Below are 6,000 nucleotides of genomic sequence, written 5' to 3' on the forward strand. Positions count from 1 at the left end.
ATTGAGGTAAACTGAGTAACAATTAAGAAAATTTGGCTTCCAAAGGACTCAAGAGTTGAACAGTAATCCTCTCCCCGCGTTTTACAATATACTGTACATTACGCTTTTCCATATGACGGAACTGACAGTAAGCACGGTGCACATTCACACATCCATAAACGTTTAGGTGCAAGTCAAAGACAACAAGCCTCTAAATGACATTTCCTTACTAAGACACGATGCAAACAAGAAAAATGAAGAGGACGGGACATGGGCAGGGCTTCGCCTTGAGAAAGTGATAGACCTTTCTGTCCCTAAAAGACAGGACGGGCTGATGTCAGTAACAATAGAAACGGGCATATACATCTAAAGAAACTAGAGAGACTAGAGAAAGAGTTTGAGCGCGTCTGCACGAGAGTAAGTTGAGAAGGAATATGAGCAAGAGTTGGGTAGATGAAAATCAGGAAGATGAAGCACTTCGCACTAAAGGGAGACAACAGTCACTGAACCGTGTAATTTGAGGCTCACTGATTTATCTCCCCTTGAGCTCAATGGAAAAGGGACCAAAATCGTCCACAAAAGAGACAGAAACCACCTCCCGGCAGAGTTGGAAAAAAGGATCGAGAATTAGGTAGAGGGGACATTAGTTAAATAAATTGCCTTAGATTGTCTTATTAGGAAGGGAGGTTCTAGGTCAGGCCCTCTAAATATCTCAGCAATACTTTAATCAAGGACAAATATTTACGACAAATAGCTTTTAACTGGTTATAAGATTCATTCAAAGAAGGCGCCTCATTTACAGCGGCTGGTTTAGTAATCTGAACTATTTGAATTATTCTGAAATAACCTGCACACGCAAACTTTTGAATGAAGTGAGAGGTTTAATTGTCTCCACTAAAAATAATCGAAGAATTGGATTGAAGAGGAGACTGTGCCTCGGGGGTATGAGGCAAGATAAAGTACTAAATCCCTGTTCAGATAAGCACACAAGATCAGAGACAATACTCACAATGAAGAGCAATGCGAGCATGAGCGCAAACAGATGGACTGATAGGTGACAGTAGAAGTTAGATGGGTTGAATCATTGATATTAGGAACTGGAAAGGGGTAGTGTGAAGAAATAATAAAAAGGAAAAAAATTAGGAAAGAAAACATAATAACCGTGAAGAACACCACTAAAGATGGGGAAGGAATGCAGAGGTTGTGAAGGGTTGATATATATATATATATATATATATATATATATATATATATATATATATATATATATATATATATATATATATATATATATATATATTACAAAAATACATATATTTATACTCTGAAATAAGGCCAAAGGTCACTACGGGAAAAAAGAGTAAATACAGAGCCAGTATGTCAGAAACTGTCAAATACCCTTGAAATATAAAGAATAGCTGCAAAAGGTTCTCCAAAGCCCCTGAAAGGAGAGGGTCAAACACCATTTAGCTAAGTAACATCTTGCTTCATTTTAAGTAATATTGGACATCCGAAGAAAAACAAAACTGAATTCAAGACGCTGTTAAAAGTGAGAGTTTAGGAAAGTTTCTAATACTTCTAAAACTGTAGCAGTTATTTAAAGTAATAAGACGATAGAGAGATTACAGTAAACTTGACAATTACACAATTACGCATAACAGATAGCAAAATAAAGAAAAGAATAGTAAATAGAAATTCTGAGGTGACAGTTTAGTGAACAAAATTTGAAGATTCTGTGGTACATAATCATAAACCAGAAAATGTACTCACCATCAAAACATTGAGGATAAACACGAAAGGCTAAGGAAAATAAAAAGTATACGATATAATCATGAGCTCCCGGGAAAAATATATCTTCCCGAGAGATATGAAAGCATAAAGTATAGTAGAGAGCAAGAATCTTAAAAAAAAAAAAAAAAATTAAAAATACTTAGAAAAAAAATTCACTAATTTTCAAAGGTCATTCAATTACGAACATGCTTAAAAAGCTCATCGCAAGGATAGAATTAGCGGAATTGAATGACAATACTCAGCGAAATATTGTGATGGTAAAGGTACAGCCAAGATATACAAAAAAAGTACACCAAATGTTGCCCATAATTTTAAAAAGATAAGTGATCGGGAAGGCAATGAAGTTCTTGAATTGAATGTGTAAAGCGCTTTTCATGAAAGTAAAGACTCCGGAGTCCATGAAATGTATTACTTTACCAATTAAATGTGGAAATAGATGACAATGAAGCTGCACGGTAAGGAGAAAGATATAACTGTTATTACACCAGTTAGGCTGTTGAAAGTGGTTTTAAAGAAAGGGTATCAGAACGGGAGAATAGTGATGTTAAATGGAAGGCGTGAGAGAGGTTTGTGAGCATAAAGAAAATCCTATATGCGGTATGATATGCATCTATAGAAAGGAAATGGCTGCAAAAGTGTGAATTACAGTGTTGAGAATACTTGACTTGGTTAACATTCGTTCAGCACGCCTCGGATGCGCTACCGTGGCTAATGAAGACAAGAGAATAATTCTAATGCAGTGTTAAGAAAATCCATAACATATAAAATTGATTGGATGAGTAAGGACGATGAAAATGAAAAGCAGTGTATTCTAAACGAAGTTGCAAAACATTGCAAATGATGGTGGAAAGATTTGGATGTTTGTAAGACAAGAAAGTATATAGAAGCAAGTTCATAAGAGGAATCTGAAAGCAAGAATGCGGTTTCTTGGATGCTCACATGAATGAGAAGAGAATATCAGATGTCGTGGCAGAAAAGTCAGAATATAATCCTAAGGGGAATGTTACTGCATGCGAGTCTAAAGTAAAATAACAAAACAGATACGAGTCGTTGAGTGGGAAATATCATAACAAGAAAAAATGAAGGAGTTAAAACAGATACAAAACTTAGACACTGAAAGAACCTTGACTATAAGTATTAAGGAAACTCTTATTTCTCTCCATTCATAAGTGAAGTGTATTCAAGGTGAGTCCAAGCAACAGCAAACTATCATTGAACATAAAATGTCATTTATTTTCGAAATTTGTGGCAAACGAAAAAATATAAAGGTTTCATTGCACTTCACAACCTAACCAGCTGGCACCATTTGCCAGAAAGTTGTGTTACTGCCTTCGGAAGGCCTCTAACAAAATAAAAAAAAAAAGGTAAAAACAAACTTTCTTGGCAGCCAGCGAGACCAATGGCGTTCATAGCAAATTCCCTAAAATGAGGTAAGGTTTTACTATAGGCCTAAGTCAGCTTGCGAGTTATAGTGACAATCCGTAGCATTCTTAAGGTTTCGTATTTCATGCCCCTTAAAGATGCTTAAAATGGTACTTCCCCATTATTATGAATAGGACATCTTTAACGTTATGATACAGGACAACTTTTCCTTTATGACAAACTGATGCCTTAAAAACGTAGAGCAGTAAAGTTTACTTACTTAATTTACAGTCTTATTAGACAGCACACAGTATTTCCAGCCTTGCCTCTGGCGATTACGTAAAGTGTAAATTTAATTGTTTAGATGGCGCAAACCTTAACAGGAATTTTTTAAAAGATATTTTAGTTTATTGAAAAGATATAAAGGAATTTGTTTTCAATGGCTGTCAGTTACCGGGTACTCGAGCCAATACCCAGGCAAGGAATGTAAAAGCAGAAGTTTTTTGGCTGGTGGTTCAAGTAAAAAATAACATAAAATTTCAAGTTCATTTCACAAAAGAAATCACAGGCAAAATTGCCTAACTAAACGACAAACAAGAAGAATTGTAAGTTCTGTCTTGTTGTTCCAAATGAGTTCCTTCTTCTCTAACCTGACGTTTTCTTTTATACAGTTTATCTGAGAGCATGTCTTGAAATTGACCAAACCCACCTCAAAAAGTGGCTCAATAATGCGAGATACCTGGCAAACGCTACCCAGAGCTCTAAAGGCACTTTCATAAAGAATAAAAACAAAAAACAAAACAGGAAAATGGCGACAGATCGGAAACATTAAAATAATCAGCGATCCCCCCTTCCCGAAGATTATTCTGACCAAAAATATTACAGAAATTATATATTTTTGAAATCTGCCTAACCGAAAACATTAAAATAACAAACAAACATTCTCAAAGAATTTTTTTGACCGAAAAGTTAGAAGTATCCGGCAGACAAATATTCATGGAAGCTTTTTTTTCTTTGTCCGAAAACAGTACAATATCAGCCTTTCAACATCACAACGACTCTTTCATCATAAACAACAAAACGATCAGCAGTTCAACATTTGTGAAGACGTTTTCATCCAAAATAGGTAAATAACTAGCAGCTGAACATTCGAAAAGGCTTTGAGCAAGCCAAGCTGCCAAGTGTATGACACTCTCCATTCGAAATAAATGAGTTTCTATGGTATATCACCACAACAATATCTTCGATTCGAATACTAAAGGGGAAGGGGATAAAAAGAGGCATTACACACGAGCAGATCAACCGCGTGGCAACAGTCCAACGAAAGCAAGGATAAAACAAAATCACGGCGCACAGGAAAATTCATCTGATCGAAGAAGAAGAAGAAGAAGAAGAAGAAGAGAGAGAGAGAGAGAGAGAGAGAGAGAGAGAGAGAGAGAGAGAGAGAGAGAGAATACTTTCTCTATCAAGGAGGAAATAAAAGTCGCCATTTATCTTTCCGTTCCGGCCTTTGCAACCCCTGAGGAAAGGACGTATCGAAGCCATATCTCCGAAACAACTGCATGTTTGGAGGTAAGAGATCACGGCATAGAATGCTTTACCCTGGCGTTGTTTAGCAGCCGACCGGGGCAGTGTAACGTTTAACTTGAAGGAGATTTAATGTTAAAGATCTGTTGTTTAAATGCTACTGGATGAATGCTATCATGATCAGAGTGAATAATATCATCAACTGATAAGCTGTATTAGTTGGAAAGTTGACATTAGTCAATGAAAGTGAATTTACTTAATGACTGCAGTTATTTGCTTAAATAAATAAATGTGGTATATATCTTGAACGGTCATCAGCAAATTTACTTCAGAAAGAAAATCTTCTCTCTCTCTCGAATCAGAACGGCTGTATCGGGTAACAAAACTCGCAACGACAGATTTACGCGAACTGCCTCTTCTCTTTGCCAAAATAACAAGAAACGCATTTGAAAATTTATCCTCATTCTCAGAAGGTGTGTTCTCATAGCAAATGGTTTATTTGATATCAGCATAAAAGTGGCATGGTTCAAGTTTCATCCCACTCACCACAATTCATTGCATACCGCAAATGGTTAAATATAAATGGAAAATGTCACTCCACGTGAAATCTTAGGTTTCTCTCAGTGACATCTAGTAGAGTACGGTTTTATCTTACACACAAAATTTTTACCCTCAACTAGAACCAACTTTTTTTTCTCATTTTCACAGCAGAGTCGAATAAATCACAAAAATCACTTAAAAAGTGTTTTTCCCAAAGTCTTACGATCAATTTTTCAGGACATCACATATCTAATAATCTATGATCACTTCCAAGGAACTTTTCAAAATATTAAGAGTTTTTCCCAGTTTCTAACCATTTTTTTTTTTTTTTTTTTTTTACTATTTTCAAATTTTAGGCAAGCATGGGTATCATGAATAAAAAAAATCGCTTCTAAAGGAATAGTTTCCAATCAGCCAATAAGATGAAGTTGCTGACTGATGCAACACTGTCACTGCCGATACTAGATACTAGTGGCTATCCTAGTTGAGAAAGTGGCAGTGGTGCCATGTACAAGTTGTGAACAGCGAGCCAGGGACCCCAATACTGAGTGCCAGTCTTTAGCTCAGCTCCAGATCCGACCGAGCACTGTTGCCAAAACTAGTCGCATCATCATCCTTCGGCTGCTCCTACGATACTGAATACCCTTACGCCTTGTGCTGTCCCTCTTTTTTTTCTCTTTCTTTTTCTGCTCCTTCTTTGTCTGACGCCTACCCAATGGCGCGTTCAGACACAGGATCCATAAAGGGACTGTTTAATGAGGGGACGATCCACATTCTGTACCGACTCAATTCTCAATATCT

General features: G+C 36.5%; 1 protein-coding gene across 3 annotated transcripts in view; it reads right to left on the reverse strand.

Annotated features, from left to right (window-relative positions):
- shaker (Potassium voltage-gated channel protein Shaker) overlaps positions 1–5,784 on the reverse strand; it is a 650,071-nt gene extending 644,287 nt beyond the window's left edge. The window contains exon 1 of one of the 3 annotated variants that reach the window (XM_067099786.1): positions 5,669–5,784. The gene's annotated coding sequence lies outside the window, so the exon portion shown is untranslated. Of the gene's footprint in view, positions 1–5,661 lie in introns of all 3 variants that reach the window. The other 2 variants (XM_067099787.1, XM_067099785.1) reach the window with 2 other exon arrangements.
- Positions 5,785–6,000: the final 216 nt, after the last annotated feature.

This window comes from Macrobrachium rosenbergii, chromosome 55, assembly GCF_040412425.1.
Source record: "Macrobrachium rosenbergii isolate ZJJX-2024 chromosome 55, ASM4041242v1, whole genome shotgun sequence".
Taxonomy (NCBI): domain Eukaryota; kingdom Metazoa; phylum Arthropoda; class Malacostraca; order Decapoda; family Palaemonidae; genus Macrobrachium; species Macrobrachium rosenbergii.